General features: G+C 38.0%; 1 protein-coding gene across 1 annotated transcript in view; it reads left to right on the forward strand.

The window, feature by feature from the left end:
* The first annotated feature begins 1,531 nt into the window (after positions 1–1,531).
* The window catches only part of SLC44A5 (solute carrier family 44 member 5), a 158,643-nt gene continuing 133,332 nt past the window's right edge, over positions 1,532–26,842 (forward strand). The window contains exon 1 of the mRNA XM_064493447.1: positions 1,532–1,557. The gene's annotated coding sequence lies outside the window, so the exon portion shown is untranslated. The remainder of the gene's footprint in view (positions 1,558–26,842) is intronic.

A 26,842-nucleotide genomic window follows, 5' to 3' on the forward strand; every position in this document is an offset into this window, starting at 1 on the left:
TAAGTCTGAAACCCATATGTCCCTAATGAAAAAGCTGAGAAGTTAGGTAATGCTTATCATCCTAGTGAATACAGTCCAGCCTTGCGATTTTTACAGTAGGGGAGGGGAAGAAGAATGTCATAAAAAAAACATTGTGAATCGTCTTTATTTTTAGTGGTAAATTTGACAGTCATACAGGCTAGTAGTTGTACTGGTTATGAGTGGCTTCTGGAACCACAGAGATGTAAATTTGCATTTCAGATCCCTCACTTGCTAGCTTTGTGACTCTAAGCAAAGATTAGACCCTAAGGTTCACATTGCCTCTGGGAACCTCAAGTTTTCATTTTTTTCAGAAGTGAATCGTTTGTTGTGACCATAGCAAGGGTTCTTGTGAGTGTTAAGTTGGATGATAGATGTGAAGCGTGGTGCTTAGCGCATAGTAAGTATTCAAAACTTGGTTGCTGTTTTAATTATCATCATTATTATCTTTTCCAAGCAAATATGGTTTATGCGTGCTTTCCCTGGAATCTGTATCACAGCTCTCACTCTCAGTGATTCATGATTGTGAGTCAGAACTCAGACCAAGTGTTGTCATTTCTGCCCATCAGGTCTACAGCGGGAATTCTTTTCAACAGTGTTCATTAATGGGTTGACAAGTCTGATAAAGCACCAAAGAATGGGGTTTTCATAGAAAGTATTAATATTTTTGTTTAACATAGGGATAGGATTATTTGAACCTAAAGCCTTAGGATGCTATCATTGTTCATTATGAAGCTTGCTACCTTTTTTTTTCCTTCCCCCAAAATAACCATACATTTTCCCTTCCAAATTGAATGGGCTGTGCTAACAGCTATCATGTGGGAGTTTCTGTTGAAGGCCACACGTAATGTGGTTAAAGTGTGGCCGCTGAATTCGAATTGCATCTCTTTTCTATAGTCTACACTGGCTATTCTGCACGTAGTTAAAGGTATTTAATGTATATTAAGTTTCTCACAACTAATGGGCCTTCTGAGGTCTCAGTAGTAACATAAAGTGAAAGTAAACAAAATGCCTCAATTTTGGTGCTGAATTTTGCAAGACTGCATAGATCATCCATGTAGTACAAGGCATGGATGAAAATGGAAGAATTAACGGTTTTATTCCCCTACCCCCAAACCTCTTACCTCCAGAATTTTCAAGCAGTTAAAAAAAAAAATTTATTGAAGTACTGTTGATTTATAATGTTGTATTATTTTCAGGTGTACAGCAAAGTGATTCAGATACACACACACACACACACACACACACACTTTTTCAGATTCTTTTCCATTATGGTTTATTATAGGCATGCAGGTTTTTAAACTTAAGATTAAGTGCTCATTATCAATAAATTTGGGTATTAAGTATCAGTTCTCCAGCCCAACTAACTGTATATTTTTCTGTGTGTTAAAATGCTGGTTTAAGAACTAGGATTTGTAGGCCAGGGAGAAATGGGTATTGAGCGCCAGAGGGACCAACTCCTACAAATAAAGATTGTTTGCCCTTTGTGCTTTTTCCTAGGCGGACTGTCAGACCCTTACTCAGAGGGCAAGATCTACGGTAAGTCATAGTCTGAGCATTAAGTACTAAGTTAGTCTAAGAATTCTTTATGACAGTCTTTCTATTAAGAATACATGATTCAAAATCTAAGAACTCCTAAATATTTGGTTGGTCAAGACTAATTGCTGATGATTTTTCAAGTCCTTTCAAGTGGCTGATTTCTACCTCCTGAAAGGGTCCTGCCGTTTAGGGTTATCAGAGAATCCCCCAAGAGGAACAGCATCTGGCTGCTGCTGCTTCCTGATCCCAGTTCATCCCATACATGGTGTTTTCTTCCCATTCTTCCATCTCAGCTTATGACTTCGGCAGTATGTCTTACTGAAATCTTTTTCTGATAAAAAGTTTCCACTATCTGGCTTCCTAGATGTTTCATGATACCCTATCTTACTCAGTCCTCTTCGTTCTGTGATACCTGGCTCGTTCCTCAGTCAGCCCCTGAGAGTTGAGTCTTGCTACTCCCAGTGTAGTCTGTAGACCAGCAGCATGGGTATCACCGGGGAGCTTGCTAGAAATGCAGTCTTAGGCCCTGCTCCAGACTTACTGAGTCAGAATCTGCATCTGCACAAGATCCTCAAGTGAATCGTGCAGATGAAAGTTTGAGCAGAGCTGGCTTCAAGAACTATTCTTCCTTTATGCACTTCCATCGCCCCTGAGATAGACAAATAAGTACTTTTCTGCTGTGACTTTCAACGTTACTTGGGTTCTAAATCCTCAACTGAAAAGATTGATCATGTATGTTCTTTGCTGCCTCTGTTCTCAGAGCCGCTTTTTTGACTCATATATTTACATTTTACCTATGTAGATTCTATTATTTACTACACTTACTTAGCATTTTATAGTTTTCAAAGTTCCTTCACACAGCTTTTGTTATTTGACCACACATGATTTTGCAAAGTGAAACACACATGATCCTATAAAGTGGAAACGTAGGTAATAAAATCTTTTGTAGAGGCTGTAAATTTCCCTTTGTGATTTCCTAACCTTAGGGATGAAAAATGTACCAGCATTTTTTTTTTCCTACCTTAGAAAAAAGTAGAAATCAAGCCTTTTGGAGCTATCAGAAGTCTGTGAGTTATTCTGGGTAAAAATGTATCATGATTCAAAAATTATGTTTTATTGCTCAGTATGATCAGGGTTATATTTTCATTCATAAACCTTGCCTTCTTAATTAGGATAAAGTAATTAGGCCTAAAATAAACTCTTTATCTTTCTGACAAGAATTTTAAGATAAACGAGTCAATGAGGAGTGAGCCCTCCACTTCTGGTATCATAGCCTAAGGTGAGAGGGACCACTGGCACTGCTTCTCCCTGGAGGGGCAAGAGTCAAAGAAAAGGACAAGGCCCAACATTGGATATTGCCTTGAGCCCCTGTGCAACTTTCCTTCTCCCGGAGAAGGTTTACACGGGGGAGCTCACCACTGCATCATGGCCCGGGAGGAACTATTGGGTTTGCATCCCCTGCAGGTGCGTCTATACTGGGGGAAACACTCCCAGACCCTAAGAGTGCTACACCCTGGAGTTCAGAGTGACTGGGTAAACAGGCATTGCAGGTGGATTAGGTGCCATTTATATCTTTTCTCTTTTGCCCAATCAACATGTACACTTATTCTCAAGAACCTAATGTTAGAGAAAGCTTAACTGTGATTAACAGTGTGGGTGAGCTTGAGAGAGTTGGAATGTTGATGAGGTCAGCTCATAGAAAACGTTCTTCCACAGCCCTCTGTTCCAAAGAAGCTGAGACCCAGAGAAGCCTGCACTTGCTCGCATGTGCTCTGCCTCCTCCGCTCTTACGAGGAAGGAAAGTCTTCATCCTCTCTGAGGCTAGTACCTCCTCAAGGACCTTGCTATGAAATCACCACCCCCCCTCCTGCACCATTCCCATCCACATGCACACATGCCTTAATATTGGCCCCCTGGAATTTTTTAAAAAGCTCCAGTGACTGCCTCCTCATCCTCTTCCAACTCTTTCCCCGTTTCTTGCTTTCTCTCACAGAGAACTCCTCAAAGGAGTTGGCTGTAGGTACTGACTCCACTTTCTTCCCTCCCAGCCTCTCATTAACCCTCAACTACTGGAGTTATCTTTGCACTATTTCATAAAACAGCTTTTTACTTAAATTTCCAAAAACTTCTATTTTGCTTCTCCAATGAAGAATTATTCTTTCTCATCTTACTCTCCTTCAGCAGCATGTAACACATCCAGCCACTCTTCTGTGTTTTTTGAAATACTTTCTCCTTCTGCTTCCATGATAGCGCACTCTCCTGGTTCCTCCTATCTCTCCTTTATCTCCTCCTCCTCCGCCGCCCAGTCTCTAACATTTAGAATCTGAATATTGGAGAGTCCCATGATACATTTTTTTCCTTTCTGTACTCTCCTAGGTGATTTCATCTGGTCTCATAGTTTTAAAGCCCATGAATATGCCATTAACTCCTGCATTTTTATCTCTGACCCTGATTGCTCTATCTTTCTCCAGACTTGTTTGTTCAACTTTCCATCCCACCAAACCTGCTCTTGGCTCCCTCTCTTCCAGTCTCTAAGAAGGACTCTAAATTTACCATCTCCAATGCATCACTTCATTCAAGCCACTGTCCTTCCTCATTTAGATACTTAAAATAACCACCTAACTGGTTTTTAAGCCTTAGCCATTGCTCTACTATGGTCCACTCTCAACAGAATAGTGTAACTGCAAATTATATTCCTGGAGTCACATAGTGAGCTGAACAAATAACCAACTGCTGTGCAAAATTTCAAAGCACAAATACTACGATTTAATTTACCTTTTTCCTTTAAGCATGCTTTATTTAATGTGCTAATTTAGTCAGTTTTAATTTATTTGGTACTAAACGTAGGAATCACAAGACCAAATACAGTTGACACTTAAACAAGGTAGGGATTATGGGCACCTACCTTCTGGCAGTCAAAAATCTGCCTATAATTTATGGTTGGCCCTCCCTATCTACAGTTCCTCTATATCCTCTGTTCCACATCTGTGGATTCAGCCAACCGCAGATCATGAAGTGTTGTAGTATTTACTATTGAAAACAGAAATCTGCAGTAAGTAGACTCTCACAGTTCAAACATGCGCTGTACAGGGGTCAGCTGTATTACATTAGCCTTGTGGACAGTGTGCTATTTTGGATATTGGCAATTTTGACTTTACTCTTTTGACCTCCACATTTTGATTCTGACATTTTGACTCAATTTAAAACTGAGGTTATTTTACTGTTTCTAAATACCAATATTTAAATCAGATTTATATCAACATCAATGAATTTGGGGGAGTAAAGTGTTTTTTGTTTTTTGTTTTTTTTGAGAGGAAGGATGATAAATTCTATTGCTTAATTTGATTTCTTATTTTTTTGGATAGCAGTGTTAAAGTATTTATGGTTTTGTCCTTATTTATCCTACTAAACTTATTCTAATTGGACTATAACATTTTGTTTCAGTTTTAAAATAAAGATTTGATTAATTACTTATACTTTATCTACATCGAGTTTCATCAACTACAGATGTTTCATTAAGTATTTTTGTGGTCATTATTTCTACTCAATCCAGCTTGTCCATATCAAATATTATAAAATGATATGATTCTTCTATGAATCTTTGGTCAATAAATATTACTCTGAGAACTTTTAGCTAGTGTCAATTCTATTTTCTATTAATTATTTCTCTAAAAGGTTAATTTTTACAGTTTTCAGAGTTACTAACAATATTTGATTCTCCAACCTATTTTTTATTAAAAAAGAAAAAAAATTACTTCACTATATATATATATGTGTGTGTGTGTGTGTGTATCTTTAGCATTATTAGTTTCATTTTTCAGGATAATTTCTGCCTAGGCTAATTTTACTTGAGTCAAATTGTATTTTTTGTTAAATGTCCTCTGTCAAAATGCCAAGGTTAAAATATTCAGCTATAATTTTAATTGCTCATTTTTTTTCTCAGGCAGGATATCAGAGTTAGCTAGAGCTATAACAATGGAAAATTATTGCTAAAACAGGTTTGACTTCAAATAGAAATTCCAGAAAGCCTAGAGGCATCTTGGGGGGAGCAAATGTAAATTTAAGGGAAAGGGACATATTTCTTCTTCAGGCAAAACATGTAAAGTTGACTTCTGATACCCTGGGAGAGAGCTCTCTCCTTGCCTTGGAGCTTTTATTTCCCCTGGCAATCCAAGCTGGCTTCCTCTCTCTCCGTAACACTGCCTGCCTCTTGGCACAAAATGTTGCAATCAGCTATTCCACATCTAAGTTAACAAGGGCCTTCTGAAGCAGGAACTGATTGAAATATATGATCTTCTTACATTATTAAATAGGACACCCTTTATTTTAGTTTTTGGTAGCTTGGTTTAAGTAACTGAAATGTGTATGTCTCTCATTATTAACTCTTGAAATGGTTTGGACTTTGCCTGCCTGCTCTTCTAAATTATTAAACGTAGATAAAGTTGGATATTCTGTAATGGAGTTTATTTTATTTTCCAATTTTTTTTTTTTTAATTTTCTTGAGAATCAGGAAGGCTGAATGTTATGCACAATAGAAAGGTATCTGGGTCTTTGGGGGAGTTGCTGTGACAACAACAACAATAATATTTACCTAGCACTTACTCTGTGTTGGACACTATTCTAAATGCATTACGTATGCTAATTTACTTAATCTCTCCAACTACTCTGTTTTTGGGGGGGGGAAGGTAATTAGATTTATTTGTTTATTTGTGTATTAATGGAGGTATTGGGGATCGAACCCAGGTCCTCCTGCATGTACCACTGAGCTATACCTTCCTCCCCTACCCAACTACTCTTTGAGGTTGGTTTTATTTTCCCCACTTTATAGGTGAGAAAACTGAGGCATCAAGACGTTAAGTAACTTGTGTAAACAAGCACAGTAAACATCTAACAGAAACTGCATGGAGTTTTCTGCTTTAAAAAGAGTTTGTACCTTTTTTTTTAATTAAAAACAAACTCTTGATTTCCCTGCCTTGAGAAATGGGTTGAGCCTGTAATTTCCCACCAATGGATCCTTGCTGCTCATTAACAGACAGAGTATGAAGTCTGGAGTATTTGATACAAGTGGGTTCAGCCCCTCCACTTTTTTGGTAGCTACCAAAATCCAGGAAAGCGGAAGTGATTTCCCCACATCAGACTGAGACCACAGCCTCCATCCTCTTTCCTAACAGACTTCTTAGTTTAGTTCTTCTCTGTAGCACATGCATGTTACTTCAAAAACCAGCAAAACTGGTCATGTTACTAAGGAGTGTGTGGAGACAAATAACATTCAGTTGAGATTTATTAAATGCTCGGTTTCTATTACTTAAACACAGGGGAGTTACATTTTCCTTCCCCTTCCGGCTTTTCTCTGTCTCTGGTGGCACTGATTCTTCTGAGGAACCTCCCTCATTCCCGTTTGGATCCCACATCCAAGCTTCTCTGCCGGGTGGTACTCAGCATCCTGTCTGAGCTCTGCAGGAAGCCAAGATACACCTGTGAACGTTGCCTGAGTGTTGTGAGTGCAACCTGTACATCATAATCTCTAGCAGGGCTGCTCTGCTTTCTGCCCCAGGAGTTTTATTCCTTCTGTCGCCTCTCTGCAGCCAATGAGATTGACTCTGAAGTTTCCTGGTGGTTCTCCATAGTCCCCGCTTTGGATCAGCGCGGTCAGGGTAGGCTGTATTCTTGGTCTTTGGCAGTTGTAGGCATTTTAGTCACTAGCATTTAGTCATCTATCCTATGCCAGATATTTGGGACCTGAAGGGACCTTCAGGATCATCGTCAGTCCTTTCCTTTCATAGGTGAAGAGTTTGAAGTTCGGAGGCTTTAAAGGACATGCCCCAGATGATTAGTGCTGGGCCAGGATCAGACCCAGATCTTTGAATCTGTGTTCTTTCAACGTCATGCTTTTTTGCCCTTATACTTTCAATTTGAGTTTTTTGGTTGTACCGAGTTTTATAATATTTGTACATTTCTCCTAAAAGCTGAAAAATGTTAACAAGTGTCCCTAGCTTTTTTAACAAGATACCAAGCATGCCTTATTATGCAAAATAGGTCCAGATCCCAATGTTTCCAGTCAGAGATTCATGATACAAGTTTGCTTATTAACAAAAGTCCCCACCCATTTGTTTCCACTACTTCTGTAGCTTCATATTTGCATTTTATCATAGTTTGGTTTGCTCTTGTAGGGGAGGGTGACAGCAGAGCCCTTTAGCACAAGGGCAGGAGGTAAGGAATACTTATTCTATACAAATTGCATGGGACAGTCACCTTTGGGCATTTATAAGCATACATTCTTGACCATTTTTGTAGCAGGAAACCATGCTTGGGGATATTCTGATCACTGTGCTACATGGGCCTAGGTCAGTTCCAGTAGTTAGACAGAAGAAAGGAGTTATAAAAGAGTGGGAATGTTTTAAGTGAAGTAAATTCCTATAAGCAAATCATAACAGTGATGACCTTCTTTCTAAAACACTTGTTTCAGATGTAGATAGCTATATGTTATAGCTTTGAATACAAAAAGTCCAGAAATTCTCTCTTTCCTCCTAGAACTAAAGGAAAGCCTATAATGTTAGTATGTGAGCTTGACCTTCTTTGCCAGGTTCCCAGGTCTGCCTTATTAACAGCAGAGAGTAGAGCACTGAGGAATATAATTTTTCTATTCATTGAAGGACGCACTTCAGTTAGAACCACCCTTAGTGGAAAAAAAGCTAAACTGCTCAATTTTATTTTTAAATGGAGATAAATAGTATCTTAGCAGCTGAGAGCTTGCTGAAAAAACTGGATTGCTTAAATGGGAACGTGCGACTGGGGTTGAGACTATGAGCTGAAAGTAGTAATATGGCTAAGTAACAGGAAAGCTTCAGCTGGAAACCTGGTAATTGGTTAACCCAGTTCAGCCTTATTCTTCATTCTTCTGGTGAAGTTTTACTTTTCCTTTCTTTACAAACTTAGCTAACTCCTTCAGTTATCAAAAAAGAAAGCTGCTTGTTTTTTATATTAATGAGACAGCAGAACTACATTTCATTGGTAATGTGAAAAAGGATTGAACAAATTCTGATTTCTATTTTAAATAACAATTCTGTGCCAAAGTTTAAAAATCAACCTCTCTTTAGAGACTGATTTAAATTGTTTTCAAAAATGAAATAATAATGTACCTTCCAGATAGAAAGTTCTATCGTGGCAGATCCTTTCTATGAATCAGGGTTAGCATCTCAATTTTAATCACTGAATTGAAAAGAACAAGTAATTATTCCACACTAGTTCTTTCTTTTCCTTATTTCAGGAACTCCTAGAAATTGTGATCATCCTTAAAGCCAAAATTACAAAAAATAAGATTATTTGAAATATTTCTGATATAATACTTCACAGATCATTTGCTTTATACCAAAGTATGTAAGTTGTAAGAAGAAAAGAATGAAACACTCTTGCTTTCTTTATATGTCTTCCATAAAACCAAAACAATAAGCAAGATGTGTGCCTGAGGGGAAAATTTCCATTGGACTGTAGTTTAGTATTGCTGACAAATTTTAATGCGTGTTTAACTGGTTGGTATACTTGATGTTCCATACATAAACCTCCGTGTTCTAGGGTAGACTGTGGCAGAATGTGGAAACTTTAAACGTAGGGAAAGTTTTCATAGTTGCATATACCTCGAGAAGCAGAATTCCCTTTAACGGTAATAGACATTTCTTGGAATACATTTTCCGGACATTTGATTTTGAGCATTCAAAATACCAATTTGTCCTGAATTTGTAGGTATTTTGTGTGTGTGTGTGTGCATTAGTGCGTGTGTTCATGTATGTGAAAGAGAGAGCGAAAGCCGAAGTCATTTTTGTTAGGATATCAAGGTATCCACTTAAAGTAGATTTTATAAACGCATCTCCAGAAAATTGAGTTGATGTCACCTAAGTCAGAGCTCATTAGTGAAGGAGTGTAAAGCAAACTAACAAACTGACTTCCCTGATGCGAAACTGTTAGCTGATTCATTCTCTCTTTTTTTTTTTTTTATGGGGAATTAGTTAATTTTAGCTGTGTGTGTGTGTGTGTGTGTGTGTGTGTGTGTGTGTGTGTGTTTTAAACAGAGGTACTGGGAATTGAGCCCAGAACCTTGTACATGCTAGGCATGCACTCTGCCACTGAACTATACCCTCCCCCAATAAATTTTTTATTTTAGAGCAGTTTTTTTTATTTTAGGGGGGGTAATAAGGTTTATTTACCTATTTATTTTTAACAGAGGTGCTGGGGATTGAACCCAAGACCTCATGTATGCTAAGCATGCGCTCTACCACTGAGCTATACCCCCTCCTCTGCTGATTCATTTTTTACTGAGAATAACTTTAACCCAGAGGCTATGCTCCAGGAAGGAGATAACAGGCTGATGATCTCAGAAGAATGGACAGACCCCCTGGAGTTCCTCCTGAAGATTCATTGAGGGTAAGAGGAAAAACATCCTGTAAAACACCCTGATTGTTATCACCTTTTCTGTTCCATCCAGTTTTTCGATAAAACCTCAAGACCTCAACCCCAAGAGGGGCCCACAGTCTTTAAGGCACTAGCCTGCTGTGTCTCCTTTGCCAGGCAAAGCAATAAAGCTGCTCTTTTCTTTGCTCCCAAACTCTGCCTCAGGATACAAAGGCCGATTTTTCGGTAACATTAAGATCTACAGAACAAAAGATTTCTCAAGTCAGTGATTGTGATGAGAACCTTGTCCTGATGGGTCAGATGGTCTTGTTAATTGTGGTACTTAGCAGGGGGCCTTTTTTTTTTTTTTTACCCCCCTTGATTAGTTACTCTGTCAAATAATTCTGGTTAAAGCAACATGTCTTGATAATGTTGACATTTTATTCCAATATACCTGAATAAATATTGACAGAAAATTGTTAGTTATTAGTTAATCTTTCATAAACCTAGGTAAGTGCTGTTTTGCAAAAATACAAACCAATGTATTCCTTATGCATAGGGAACATGATGGAAATGCAATACAAAAAATGGCTTTTCACATAATGAACATATTAAACTGAGTCTTAAATATATAAATGTATGCATTAGCATAACAGTCACTAATGATCATTCAAACATAACCTGTGTGGTATGCGTGCTTATCAAGCTTCTGTGATTAAGTTTCCCCTCTGCTTCACATATTCACTGCATCTTGATTTACATCATTTCAAGCTTTTTTTTTTCCTGAAGAATGTGCTAGAAAACCTTGACTGCTCAAACTCATTGTTTTCTGTTCTATTTTTCTCTTTGTATGTTTACTAAGTACTTACATTATGAATCAGGTACAGTTTCTAGTATGAAATAAAGTAGCTCATAGAGTAAAAAGCTTTCCTGAGATATAGTACAGAATTATGTGTGTGTGTATGTGAGTGTGTGTATATGAATGTTTAGGAAGCACAGAGCTAGAAACAGATTAGTGCAAAAGCCGTATGAAATTTTAAAGGCAAGTTATTTTCCAAAATTCCTGAAGTTCTGAAATAGATTTTCTGGAAGCAATGTGTGACAGACATTACTTACTGAATTATAGTTGTTAGTTTTTCTAATGAGATTTGAGAACAAATTAGAAAGATAAAACTAGCTAATCTGAGCGAGTCTTTAACTTAAGCTAGCTATAACTGTATTTACCCATTCTCCTCCTGTGTGATTCATTATTTGCTTGACACACTGAATTTCTCCATCCCTCGTTTTCCTTCCTTTACCCACTGGACCCAGCCTTTCACCCAAGTCTAGCTCAAATACCACCTCCTTAATCTGAAGGCTTTCCTGCTTTCTTCAGCTAAATGTGAACCACCCTTCCCTCACTCCCGAGGCCCTTGTAGTCCCCTTCGAGCACTCTTTGAGTCCTTTCTGTGTTACAGTATTGGTGCATTCCTACCACTACACTGCACCTACCTTCACCAGAGGATTTGTTTTGTATTCATCTTTGTGTCCTGTCACTGTGTAAGTCCTCAGTGAAATAAAATCAATTCTGTTCAATACTCAGAGAAAACTGTTCAGAGGTCGAAATCAACGTAAAGGGAAGTTTTTGGTCAGGACACACTGTATTTTAAGGGCTGTCTGTCAATGAGCATCCCAGGTCCTGAGCCTCTAAGATCAAGAGGTCTTGGAGATGAGATGAGTGAAGGCACTTTTGGTCATTTTGGAGGCTGGAAAGTCATCAGAAGCTAAAGGCAAGAGAGGAAGATGTAAAGGTGATCCTTTCCTCTCTCTAAATTTTTTACTGATAAGCTAAAGGAAACAGAGTGGGTGGCTAGGGTGTGGGGTTAAAATTGAGCTGGGTTTTTAGGAAATGAGTTTAGAAGGAGAAGGGAAAATTTGTATTGAGGACCTGTGATGTGTCAGACATTTTACATTTTACCTATGATATTTAATGTGAAACTGTAATAATTATAATCATAATACTTTCTCATGTTCATGGAAATAATCTCATGCTTCTTATAAATGACTTCACATCATGATCTCATATGATTTTCCAAGCTGTGACATGAGTAGTGTATGGATGATACACTTCCTCTCATAGAAACTAAGACATAAAACAGCAAACTGATTTGTTCAAAGTTACATATTGAGTCAAAGACATAGGCCTTAAATATAAACTGGTTCCTGTTTAACTCTCTTTCTATTACATCTTTATACGTTATAAACCCAATAATGTCACTTTATAATTGTTTTATACAATAGTCTTTTAAATCAAAAGTTGAGATTTTTATTTCTGCATGTACATCAACATTGGTTTTATTTTGTTGTAAAACTTTCATGAATTAGAATGTGTGTGGGTAATTTTTTTATTTTTCAACACAGAGAATACCATAGTTGAAAAATTTTGGGTAAATATGTGATACTGAATAGAAGCACATCTTACCTTTCATTGGTGACTCATTTGCTGACAGAGGGGAAAACAGCCATTAAGAAGTATATGTAAACTTCAGAGGTGAGAAATATTTCTCATCTGAATTTAATGCTGGCCTAAGTGGAAGACAGTAGTGGACTCTCCTTGGATTGGTGGTGTCTTGGCATAGAAGTGATGTCCAGTATTCCTTTTTAACTGAGAGCATGGGGCTGTCTAGTAGACCTGAGTTAAAAATAAATGTCTTTGACATTCTGATGAGTTCCTGGAAGAATGAGAAGACCTAGGAGGTTTTAATTAAGAGTTCAAGTGTGGGTTTGACCACTGGCTGATCACTGGGTTGTGTAAGCTCTTCTGGCTACTTTAATTCAGGTATCCCATTGGTCTGGAAGCCTTGGGAATGTTGGGGTTGGGCTGTGACCTGAGTTACCTGCAGAATGCCTGAAGCACCCGCCTGTGCATAGCTGTGTGACCTCTGCGTGAAGCCACTATGAAGGATGCCATCTCTGTCCTCTAGGAGCCTTTTCCTGTGGCTCTGGGATGATCAGGGAAATTGGTGGCTGAAGTAATAGACAACTGCAGTGATTCTACAGGTTGAATCCATATGTGTTCTTTAGAAGTAGAAACTTTGCTCTAAAATACTCTATTTATTTTTTTTAACATTTTTTATTGAGTTATAGTCATTTTACAATGTTGTGTCAAATTCCAGTGTAGAGCACAATTTTTCAGTTATACATGAACATGCATATATTCATAGTCACATTTTTTTTCTCCGTGAGCTACCACAAGATCTTGTATATATTCCCCTGTGCTATACAGTATAATCTTGTTTATCTATTGTACATATGCCTGTCAGTATCTACAAATTTTGAACTCCCAGTCTATCCCTTCCCACTCCCCCACCTTGGCAACCACAAGTTTGTATTCTATGTCTATGAGTCTGTTTCTGTTTTGTATTTATGTTCATTTATTTTTAGATTCCACATATTAGCAATCTCATATGGTATTTTTCGTTCTCTTTCTGGCTTACTTCACTTAGAATGACATTCTCCAGGAGCATCCATGTTGCTGCAAATGGCATTATATTGTTGGTTTTTATGGCTGAATAGTATTCCATTGTATAAATATACCACATCTTCTTTATCCAGTCATCTGTTGATGGACATTTAGGCCGTTTCCATGTCTTGGCTATTGTAAATAGTGCTGCTATGAACATTGGGGTGCAGGTGTCTTTTTGAAGTAGGGGTCCTTCTGGATACATGCCCAGGAGCGGGATTTCTGGATCATATGGTAAGTCTATTCCTAGTCTTTTGAGGAATCTCCATACTGTTTTCCACAGTGGCTGCACCAAACTGCATTCCCACCAGCAGTGTAGGAAGGTTCTCTTTTCTCCACAGCATCTCCAGCATAAAATACTCTACTTATTTTAAAAAATAATAGTGGGAGGAAAGGTAATTGTTAATTTACAAGCCTTTGGGGTGAATAAAATATGAAAGAAGAATCCTTAGAAAAGTGTGGCAAATCTTACCCCATCTTATTTCTTCTTCATGAACCTAAGGCTGGAGGTGGGCCCATTCTTGGCTGCCTCACCAGTGAGATTGGCAGAAATATTGCTGAAATAACCCGAATGACTAGAAAGTGCTTGAGAAATGTACACATTATTCCTGGCTAGTGACTTCATCTTCGCTGTCTCCTCTGCAGAAAGCAAGTTTGAAATCTGGTGGGCAGTCAGGCTTTTAAAATGTGAGAGCAGAGCACTTCTTCAGTAAGTCGATTTTATGATGCGTTCCGGCCAATAGTTGCATAAACAGCATTATGAGAACCCTAACTGGCATCAGTCTATGTTGGAGAGTGAATAAAAAGTACCAGCAAAAATGAACTTTGAAAAGACAGCTTTAGCGGACATTTCATTATTTGTTCATAACAAATATTTAATCAGCAGCTACTATGACTCAGAACCACTGTTCCAAGTGGTGGACAAAACAAAGCCCCTACCCTCTTTGAGCTTAAATTCTAGTAAAGAAGACAGACAATAAATAAGACAGCTGTATGATGACTATGGGACGTCTTGTTTAGAAAAAGCTGAATTTTATTTTCTTTCATGTTCGAGAGTATAGGTGTGTTTGTGTGGAAGTTTCTGAGAAAGAGAGAGAACATACGTTCATCTGTATGAATCTCACAAACATAATATAAGGGAAAGAGACACCCCCCCTCACATCCCATTTATGTGAAGCCAAAAATGACCCAAACTAAATTATATTATTTAGGAATATATAAGAGATGATAAACTACAGGAAAAACAAGGAAATGATTATCACAAAACTAAGGACAGCGATTCCCTCTGGCAAGAAGGTAACCGCTCAGTATTTTATTGTATGACTACCATAATTAATTTATCTTCTCTACTTTTGATGGACTTTGAGCTGTTTTAAAGTTTTGGCTATTACAAACGGTGCTGCTATGCACATTATTGTACATGTATTTTTTATACACATAGGCAGTACTTTGGGATATGTATTTAGGAGTGAAATTGCTTGGTCATAGGGTCAAATCATGCCACACTTCCCCAAAGCGGTTCTACCCGTCTTCACTCTGACTGGCAGTGTATGAGATCCTGCTGCTCCACATCTTGGTCAACATCACATTATCAAGATTTTCACCTTTTGCAAGTGTTTGGTAGTATATAGTTATTTCTTTTTGTGGTTTTCACTTACATCTGCCTAATTATTAATGAGATAGAATACTACTTTATTATTTATCGACCATTTGTATTTCCTCCTCTAAGGTTCCTGCACAAGTCCTTCGCTCACTTTCCCATTAAGTTGCTAACCCTTTTCTCTTTGATCTGTAAGAGTTCTTTATATATACTTTGGGTATTAGTAATTCAATGTCATAGGTGTTGTTAGTATCCTCTGTGAGTGTCTTGTCCATTTTTCTAGTGAGTCTTGATAAACAGAATTTCTTATTTTTGTTGTAGTTAAATTTATCATTTATTTCCTTTGTGACTAGTGCTTTTTGGACTATTGCTTAATAAATCCTTTCTCTAAGACTTTATAATTTTCTTTCACTTTAAATCTTTCTATCTGGAATTGATTTTTTGTGTCTGATGTGAGGTAGGGGGTCTAAGTTTATTATTATTTTTTCTTTATGGATATCCATTGTCCTATCACCATTTATTGAGAAAAATGTACACTTACAGGGTTTTTTGTATCTGTTTTTATCATAGTATTTGATAAAATACTGAGAAAGTATGTTAAAATCTACTATGATTATAGATTTATCTATTTTTTTTCCTGTAGGTCTATACATGTACATTTAAAATTTAATTGCATGTAATTAAAACTTTTACATCTTCCTGGTTAATTGGTCCTTTAATTATTCTGTAGTGACCTTCTTTATTGGAAGTAATGCTTTTTACTTTAATTTCTGTTCTCAGAGATTATGTACAAACCCTTTTTAAAAAATTATTATTTACATGCTATATATTTTTCCATCCTTTTGCCTCAACCTTTTTCTATCGCTATTTTTTGGAGATATATATATATATATATATAGCATATAGTTGGATTTTTTTAATCCAGTATGACAATTTTTGTTTTTCACAGGCACATTTAGTCCATTTATATTTAATGTACTTGTTAATATATTTGAGTTTATGTATGTCTTAATCTGTTATAACAAAGTGCCATAGACTGGGTGGCTTAAACAGCAGATACTTATTTCTCACAGTTCTGGTGGCTGGGAAGTTCAGGATCAAGGCACCAGCTGATTTCGTTCCTGGTGAGCCATCTCTTTCTGGCTAGAATATGGCTGCCTTCTCACTGTGTCCTCACATCTGGCTCTGGTCTCTCTTCCTCTTCTAAGGACCCTTACTCCATTGTGGGGGTCCCACCCTCATGACCTCATCTAAATCTATCTATCTCCCAAAGACGCTTCCTCCGAATACCATCACAGGGGGTGTTGGGACTTCAACATGTGAAATTTGGGAGCGCACAAACATTCAGTCCAACAATATATATCACCTTACGTAGGTATTCCCCACTTTTCAAAACTTTACTTCACATCACTTTGCTTTTATGAAAGACCTACATTAGTACCTGTTTTTGCTCACCGATAGAAACCTGAGGAGGACTTTAGCTTTTACTGAAAGGGTGAAAAGTGAAAATAGTTTTGTAGCACAGCCATTGTAGAGGCACCTCCAAGCGCCTTCCCCGAGAATTACATTCAGCATCTCAGAGTCCAGCCGCCATAGCACTGACCTGTGCCTGTGAGCACCTGTGCTTTGTCTCAGTTTCCTTGGTGCATCTGTCAGCAAGACATGTCCTAAGGCACTTGCTTCTTTGCTTTATGCCATTTTGGCTTACGAAAGGTTTCATAGAAATGCTCTGCTTTTGAATAGCAGGGAAACCTGTATTGTGCTTTCTCATTGTCCCAGCTGTTCTATATTTATTTCTCTTCTCTTTCTTATCTGATTTTCGATTGGCTGATTTTTCTTATTCCATTTTCCTCCCTACAGTATTTTCAAAGTAATAAATACTGATTCTGCTTTTTTAAAATTGCAACATACACACTCATTAAAGTTTAAAGTTCATTAATATTTTACCCTCTGTTTACACAATACAAGAAGCCTGCAATACTTCAACTCTTGGATTACATTCTATTATTGTCATAATTTTCTCTTGTTTTATTTAACCCCACAGACTTTATTATTATCACTTTCTATAGCCTCTGATTGTTCTCCTCCTCCTTTCTTAAGTCTTCACTCTCCATTTCTTTCCTCAAAGACCTTCCACCTGGCTCACTTTTTCTTCTCTCAGAAACACATCCTTATTGTATTTTAGTGAGATGCTGCTGGTGGCAAAATTTTTCTTTCTTTTCTTTTTTTTTTTTTTCTCCCATACATGTCTCTATTTCATCTTTTTTGGGGAACATGTTTTCTCCAGATATGATGAGACTGGATATCACTAGATGCACAATTCTATGTTAGCAATTACTTTCTTTCACTGCCCCTCTCCCTCATCTCTGTTCTCTCTTTCTGGAAATCTCATTTGACATATATGAAAACTTCTCACTCTATTCTCAGTGTATCAGCTATTCTTTAATATTTTTTATTCTTAGTTTTGTTGTGCTATGTTCTGAATAATTTATTTAGACTTGCTTTCTAGTTTGCCAGTTGCCTCTTCAGCTGTGTCTAACCTGATGTGAAACTTATTCACTAAGTTTTATATTTATTTATTGTGCTTTTCACTTCTAAATTCAATTTGATTCATTTTCAGATCTGCTGGATAATTTTGTATAGTTCTTCACATTTATTTTCAAGTTTGTCTTTTATTTATGAAAACCAGTTAGCATAGTTGTTTTATAATCTGGGACCAATAATTTAAGTGTCTGAAGACTTATGGGTCATTTTTGTTGTCTGTTGATTATCTAATTTTTTTGTGGTGTCTTGTTTCCTTATATAATTTGTTTCATAATTATGAGGTGCATATTTTCATTATTTTTTCATTATTTCTGAGAATTCTTAGAATAAAGATGAATTCTAACAGAAGTCTACTGTTGTCTATCTGTCTGTCAGCTTCCTAGGAACACATGCAGATTAAATTCACTTTAGATACATTCACATACACTGCAAACTCAAATGAGAGTGTTGCCCCCCATCTTTCTGCTCAGTGTCAATATAATTTTCTTGAGGGTGAGATGGGTCTCATTGTGAGAGGACAGCCCTTTGAAGTTCCCACTTATGGGAGGGGCAGTTTCCTACTTGACTTGTCATCATGAGCAGTCTCTGGGCTGGGTCTCCTGTCCCCTTTGCTCCCTGAGTTTGCTAAGTTGGTAAAATTCTTTGGGGCTATCATGGCTTTAACGTATCTTTCTCTCTCTGGGTTCCCGCTCTCATGTAGATTTTGGTCAGGTATTTCTTCATTGTTCTGTCAGTTTTCCAGTGCTTTTAAGATGTTCTTTAAGCTGTACACCCAGAATTTTAAGTTGTTTTTGTTGAAAGAGAGAAAAAGAGTTGAACGTCTCATACTTCTGGAATTGGAGCTAACAGGTAGACTTTTCCTTACAGATTTATCTTCACAGTTTTGTGTTGCTTCCATCATGGGAGATTTTTTAGGCAAATCCTTGTCTTGAGTGCTGTATTTCCCTTCCCTATTTTCTCACTCTCTTATCCAAATGTGTGCAGAATGTTAAAGAAATAAGCCCCCAAGTGTTCTTTTGACATTGAACTCACAATATGTTCAGTCTCTTTGCGAAAATCCATTTTGTGGGGAAGAAAAACTCATGAGCATTTCTACCTCACACATGCTCCACAGAATTTGCAAATACAAAAACTCTGTTTTTATCTTTGACTTGATCCAAGGAGACAGTACTCCTGGAGGGAGTAAGATAAGCCCCAGGCATCCATTCCAAGTGCTTGTCTTGTTCTGTAACACCCCCCCACCCCCAACCCTGAGGGGAGAAGAAAAGAATATACATCTCTCTCTTTTGCTCTCTCTCTAACAGTTCGGAACAGTAACAGTTCAGAGTGGGTCGTGCTGTAGGCTGTGTATCTCTGCTGTCTGCTATTCCCCTGAAGGTCATTGTAAGTGACTAGTTTGACTGGTTAAAGACCACAGTTTACCATAATTTTCCCTCAATTATCCCATAAGTAGAGGCTTCCACATGATACAGATTCTAGTAGTGTACTCCATCTGCAGTTTTTATTTATCAGACCATGATGCCTTGTGGGTAGAGATTATGCACTAAAACATGTTTTCTTCCCTGCATTTCAGATGCAGGGATAGGGGTGTTGCCCCAGTGATTATTATCTTCCATTTTCTTGAGTTGTGGCCAAAGTCATAGTTGATAAGCACTTTAATTTTGTTCTCATCAATAACCTGTGTACGACCTGAGGAAGTAGGAGAGACATGTTATCACCAAACTCCTTTATGCACTTGTGATAAATTGACCAATTCTTGCTGTTTTTCTTTAGTGGTGTTTATTCTTAAGTTGAACAGAATGTCTTTTAAACTTTAACTTTAAAGATGCATTTCTCCCTCTTTACAACAGTTAACGTTTGTATTTATATAATGACGAAAACTATCACTTCCCCCAACCTTTGTTCATTTATTGTGCTATCGCCTGACTCTGTAGATGGAAAGACAAGATGAAGTCACTTATTTTTATTTTTCGGATGAGTAAATATGCTCTTCACTTCCTCTCTCTGGTTGTGAAGTTGTTCTTAATTTTTAGGAGGTAGAGGAAGAGGGCCTGGCATGATAGTAAAATGTATAACCTATGAAACTGGAAGATAATAAGCAGTTGCTTCAGTATAATTAGAGCATGTCATAGGTCTTTTTTTTTTTTTTTGAATGCCTCATGTTGAGCAATAAAATATAGATACAGCTAGAAAGAAATATTAGAAAACCCAAGCTGATAAACTTCAAACTCAATTCACGTTCTTGTTTGCTTCTAGACTCTTTTAAAATTAATATTGATTCAGAATTTTATTTATTCTGAGAAGGTGTGTGATTATCCAATAATTCATGGCTGTTTCATAGCACAAATTCATGGCTTTGTCACAGTAGTCAAGAAAAATCGGTTTTTTTTCAGAAGTGCATTTCCAGTGCCCCCTCAATGTGCATCTTTCAGCACTGCCTATAGAATCAGTCTGTTAAGCAGCAGCCTGAGTGCTTTATGTATGTTTGCTTTGCCTGCTCCGTGGAAGTGGTGGTTGCTTCTTTTAGGTATTGCTTCTAAGGCTGGCATTCTCACTGAGTGTTAATAATTTGTGTCCATACACTTCAAATGATGATGAAGATTACTTAGAAGCCAACCCTATAATTAGAAAAACCTTTTTTAAAGCGGGAGATTTGATATTTTGGTGTAACACAGGGTGATTTATCATCCATATGTTTGGGAAGTTACTCGACTGGGAGAAAAACAACCGTCATAAGGTCATGCTACCGTGGTATTGTTTGGTTTAGGTTAGTGCGGAAGGAGTCTCATTTGCATTTCCATTAATCTTACCATGTCCAATGTGGGGTCATGTTTCTGCTCAAAATGAGTTTCTGGAATGCACATCGTTTTCTGCATGAGGCCTTGCAGTCACGAGGCGATGAAGCATGGTACCATGCCCTTGCTTTCACCCCCATCAAATGTATCCCTCTGCCATGCTTCTGCAGTTGCCTCAGCCTCTCTCATGGCTGCAGCCTTGGCTGGGCACCACCATCTTATGTCTGAAGTATGATAGCAGTCTTCTTGTTGGTTCCTCTGCCTTCACTTTTCTAGTTCCTCTGCATCATGCAGAAGCATAAACACATGAAATGGTGTTACTTTCTCCGAAGACCTGAATTGAGGGGCTTTGTAACTCCTCCTCCAGCTCCCGATGACATGTGTCGTTCCCCTAACTGCTCCCATGTCTCCTCCCCCAACACTGCTCCATCCTGTGGCTCAGCGTGTGCTTTTGTCCCGCTTTCCCAAGGGACACAAAATTCTGTCCTGTAAGCATGCACGACATCCCTCTCCTCCACAGAGGTATTCCACAAGTGTCATACCCAGCTTAGTAATTGAAACCTTTCTAGAATTATTGGTGTCAGTTTTAGCCAACATGACAGCTCAAGTTGGGTTGCTTAGATTCTACACAGATCTACTTTGCTGCTGAGGGTAATTTACATATACTGTACTATTTCCCAGTTAGATGGTCACCATGAAGGCAGAAATTGTTTCCTCTGTTTAAATTTCTTTTTTTTTGCCACTATCATTTTATAAGTGACAAAATGGAAGTTCAGAGGGAAAAAAGCAATTCTCTCAAGATCATATAGCATGATGTAGGTGGCAGAGATGAAATTTGATGCCAGGTAATTTGATATCCAATTTTTATTCACCAGTATGAAATACTGCCTCCTTTATTCCTTTGTTTACTCCTACTAATCTTGACATTACAAATTGGATGCTAAGATAGGGTTAGTAATAGGGAGAGTAATTTTTTACCTCAGTGCATTTCTAGGAGTCTATTAACTTTGTTTTAATCCAAATTGAAATCTTTCTTTTTTAAAATTTTTATTAAGTATAGTCAGTTTACAACATTGCATCAATTTCTGGTATATAGCATTTATATTTCCATCATCCATATACATACATATATTCCTTTTCATTTTCTTTTTCATTATAGGTTACTACAAGATATTGAATATAGTTCCCTGTGCTATACAGTAGAAACTTGTTGTTTATCTGTTTTATACATAGTGGTTAGTATCTGCAAATCTTAAACTCCCAATTTATCCCTTCCCACCACCAGTAACTATAAGTTTGCAAGGTGAAATCTTTATAAAATGATTAGGTGACGATTGTCAAGATTGATCTCCTATTTGTATTTTCATAACCTAAATTAAAGACATGAGAGTTCAAAATTACATTGACATTCTTTTTAAACTTACTCTATAAACGTTTATTGAATACCTGTTATGTATATACCAGGCACCAAAGTAGGTAATGCAACAGAGCAATAACCAAGGTACAATTTCTGCCCTAAAGGAGCTATTAATCCAATAGGAGGAATAGTCATGTGTATTAGCTTCCTCTTGCTGCTATAACGACTGACCACAAATGAGATGGCTTAAAAAGCACACAAGTTTATTATCTTATAATTCTGGAGGTCAGAAGTCCAAAATAGGTCTCAGTGGGCTCAAATCAAGGTGTCAGCAGGACTGCATTTTTTCTAGAGGCTCTAGGAGAAATAAATTTTCTTACTTTTTCCAGCTTCTAGAGGTTGCCACATTTTGTGGCTCACCACCCACTTCCATCATCAAAGCCAGCAATGGCTAGTTAAGTTTTCTCACATTGCATCGCTCTGACCTTGTTTCCATTGTCACATCTCCCTCTTCGATTCTTCTTTCTCCCTCTTCCCCATTTAAATAGGACTCTTGTGATTACATTGGGCTCACTTAAGTAATACATAATCTCCACATCTCATGGTTCTCAGCTTAATGAAATCTGCAAAGTCCCTTTTGCCATTTAAGGTAATATATTCAGAAGTGTGAGGGATTAGGGCATGAGCATCTGTCTACCACTGCATGTAAACTAACACCTTGTTGGTACAGTGTGCCAAGGGCAACAATACAAGTAATAGGAGTATGTGTGTCTCAGAGACGGATGGAGTTAGCTACCACGGGATGGGGTTACATGAAAGTTTTCAACATTGGTCTCCACTCAAGGTGGGCTCCGCCCACTGGCACAGTGGCCGGCAGAATGTCTTGTCCTTGTTCTTCTCCTTGGTGATGAATGGGGAATGTGTAAGGGGAACTGTAAGCTTCCTGTAGCCATGGCCAGGGGACCAAAAAGGGAGAGTCATATTATCCAAAGGGCACTATGCAAAATACCTGATTTTGGAGGGGACCCACTGCAGGACAGAACTGCCAGAAGATCAAGTTTGAAGTGAAGGATGGTAGGAGATGAGGCCGGTGAGATAAGCCAGGTTGAGAAAGACCATTTGTGCTGGGCTGAGAAGTCAGGACATCATCCTGTGAGAAATGGCAAAGAACACGGCTCCTTGTCCTTTGTTGAGACCTAGAGGGAAAGGAACCCCGTCCTTGGGTGAAATGCCAGGCCCTCATTTATAGGCACAGCATCATAAACATGTTTGAAAATAAAGTAAAACAAGTGTTTATTATTCACAATTCTCCACTGACTCTTGTTGTATATGAAAGCAAGACAATTTTGTATCACACTATTTTTCCATGCTTGTTGGAAGCTGCTTGCTCATAATAGATCTAAGTTTTAGAAATCTTGTTTGTCCCACCTTAGTCCCCTCTTTGCTCTCTAACTCACAGTAGATTCTCTGAAGGAGAACAACTGAAGGAACAAAATTAAATATGTTAGGTTTTTGCTTTTTATAACTGATCAGTGGTAGTTATATTGTCATCTTCTTTGAGAAAAAGATTGCTTTTAAAGAAAAGAGTCTTTCTAAGCATGACTGGCTGCTTTATCTTGCCATTTGTATTCAACACAGTCATATGTAATCTGTACTTGTGAACCACATTAATTACCTGGACAATTTTCCTTAATTTTCATGAATTAATTCTAGTAAGAAATTACTACGCATTGTACGCATGCAACACAAACTGGTCACTACAATACAAATGTGTAACTGTTTTTAATAAATGTTTTTTAGTGAATCTATTATAATTTTGGTGATCAGAGAGTCATATGAACTTAAGAAGCTTTTAAAATGATTACCTAATTTTAATTATTTTCTTTAAGTGAGAAGTATGCATTGCATTTAATTAGCTAAGCTATATTATAGTGAAGCATTGTAGCTCTTTTCACTTAGCTGGCCCCTCAGTCTATTTATTTCAGAGATGCAATTAGAGCACATGAGAGCCTCTGAAAAAGTGCTGCCCTGTATTGATTTCAGGAAATAAATAATTTGCATGACAATACAAATTCTGTCAGCACATGGGGCAGGCTGAAGTCATCACTTTCCAGCTGTCATTATTATATAAAATCAGCTAAATCTTATCATTTGACTGTGGTTTTAGTGTATTTGCAACTGAAATATAAGGCAGCCAGAATTCAGAATCAAAAAGCGTCAGCTTTTCAGAACATTTGACAAAAGAATTTCATTTACACTGCAATCTGCTTTTTCACTTGGTGAGGTACAAATCACACCAAAATTGGAAGCCTGCCTAGACACTTTTAAACCAGTTTTGCCCATCTTTATGTAACAAGTAAGTAATTACAGGATCACTGAAAGTTTCTAACCCCTTTCAATATACCTCCTCTCCCTACTCATCTGTGGAATTTCTCTATGATCACTATTAAGAAATTTCCTGCCGGTAGTTTAACACGGGCTCTGGGGTCAGACCGTCTGCCCTTGAAGGACTCCTCCACCTCTTGTTAGGTGAGTGATCCAGGGCATATGAGCTTATCCTTCTGTGTCTCAACTTCCTCGTCTATAAAATGGAAGGATACCAATGGCATACATCACAGAATTACTGGAGCATTAAATGATGTAATAAATATACCAGTGCTATTGTATTGCACAGCTCAAGGAGGTAGAATTCACATTGTGTTGTACGTGGAATTGTGCAAAATGACATATCTGTGTGTAAAGCACTTACAGCAGTCCCTGATACTAATAAGCATTCACTTAATAACCATTTTCTGTGGAATTTGATAATCCTTTCTTGAAATTCTTTCGCTTTCTCGAATGCCACTTTTCTGCTTCTCTTCTTATAACTGTTATCTCTTACCCTTAATTGTGGTGTTTCCCAAAGCTCGTACACACCGCGTGACCTGCTGTTCTCTTCCTCCATCAGGTTTGGTCTGTTATGAGCAGCTAGAATTAAGGACTGTGTATGAACTGAGATAGAGGTTAAGAATGAAATTTAGAATAAAATTGAGTAGCCTAGCGGTCTCCAAATCTGATTGCACATTAGAATTATCTGATGGGACAGGTCTACTCCAGACCTACAGAATTGTAGCGTTTGGTGTGGAGGGGCTAGAGAAAAAAGTTTTTGAGATATTTTACCTCTTCAGTCAGTTTGGGGATCAAAATCTGGAACCAGCAAGAATATCAGCACAAATGTTCCACATCAGGGTGGAAGGTTCAAGTCAAAAAGCACAGGGACCAGAACGGAAAGGTAGAGCACAAGTTCAGTGTCAGTCAGCAGCTGCGGAGAATTATCCATTCATGACCCCCTCTGTGCCCCATAGCACCCCCTGCATGTCTCTATCATGTTATTAACACCAGTGTTGAAATTATAGTCTTGAGCTTGTATCTCTTATTCAGTTGTGAGATTTGTGAAAGCAGACTTAGTTTCCAGAATTCATCCTTGGATCCCCACCACCTTTTTTTTTTTTTTTTTTTTTGAGGAGAAAGGAAGCACTAGTTTTTTTTTAATTGAAGTATAGTCAGTTACAGTGTGTTGATTTCTGGTGTACAGCATGTTGTTTCAGTCATATATATACACACACATATTCATTCCCATATTCTTCTTTGTCCCACCACCTTTTTTTCTCAAGAATATAATAAATGTTGTTAAAATGAATTGTTGGAACCCTAAGTCAAGAGTGTGAGTATATTAGTGGGACTCTGACTGCCTATAACAGATATGAACTAGCAAAAAGCAAGACAAAAGACTTCAGTGTAAGGATTCAAGGTATCTCATGAAACTCCACCCTGAGCCTCAGGTAGGGACTGGAACGGAAAGCTGAAGTCCATCAGGATTTCCATCTCTGCTTCTTTTTGTACATCTGCTTCAGTAATTTCTTTCCTTAAGCCTGCTTTCTCTCCTTCCCTGGTCTTCAAGCTTTCTATTTTGCAGTTCTGATCTTCCACTGACTAATGCATTGGCCATTCTAATTCTCAGTTCCTGGGAGAGAGTGGCCAATAATGGGATCTAATGTCCAAGCCAAATCCAGTCACTGGTGGCCAGGGAACAGACCATGGGAGAAACTTGGCTGCCACCAGTCCTGTGGATTAGATAGGAAGTCAGTTCCCAGAGAAAGGGTGACTAGACACCCTGAGACGTATTGTTGCCATGAGGCAGAGTCAGACAAGTCATCAGAAAACGAGAAGCGGACAGTGTGTCAGAAAACTGAAGTACATATAGACTGCCTCAAAAAGGAAGTGCTTTACTCTCCGCCCCCAGGGTAGGAACCGATGCTGGCATTGCAGGGTGTGGCCAGCGAGACCTGTTCTGCTGCAGTAAGATCCGGCAGAGTGTGGGTCCCAGGCGGGTCCCAGGCGGGTCCCTTACCACAAGGGTGACTGTGGGCACATTCCTCAGCCTCTCTGTGCCTTGTTTTCTACATACGTAAAGTGAGGCTAGTGCTAGTTTCCAAGCTACCTACATAATAATGTTATTTTTCAAAGTAAAATAATGCGTAAGAGCACTTAGTACAGTGTTTAGCATTTAATGCTAAAATGTGTTAAATACTACTGTTACTGTCATTAGAATAACATCGTCATTATGTAGTTTATCACTTTTCATGTGATAACTTTATGACTTTCAAATACTTATCTCAAGACTTGACCCAAAACTTCCGTTTGCTAACTCCAGTTGAAAACTGGACTCTCAGTTAGATGTCACTTCAAACTCAAAAAAAGCCAAATCCATCTCATGCTCTTTTTCTTACAAGTTTACAATTTCTTCCCCCTGCTAACCTTCTCGACTATTTGAATAGCATCAGCCTTTCCTAAGCTAAGGTAAAAGACCAGAAGTGATTGACAGTCACAATTTCGACGTCTCTAATCTCTTTATTTGGAGCCATCTTTGACTTCTCTCTTTTACACCCGAAGTCTTACCATTCATCAAGTTCTTTTTATCTTTTTCATGTAATTATATGACTAATAATGACCATTCATTGGAGGCTTACTAAGTGCCAGCCACTGTTTTAAGCCCTCTTACAGGTATTAATTCATTCAATCTTCATGACAACTTTATGGCATAGGTACTATTATCATCCCCA

This window comes from Camelus dromedarius, chromosome 14, assembly GCF_036321535.1.
Source record: "Camelus dromedarius isolate mCamDro1 chromosome 14, mCamDro1.pat, whole genome shotgun sequence".
In the NCBI taxonomy this organism is placed as follows: domain Eukaryota; kingdom Metazoa; phylum Chordata; class Mammalia; order Artiodactyla; family Camelidae; genus Camelus; species Camelus dromedarius.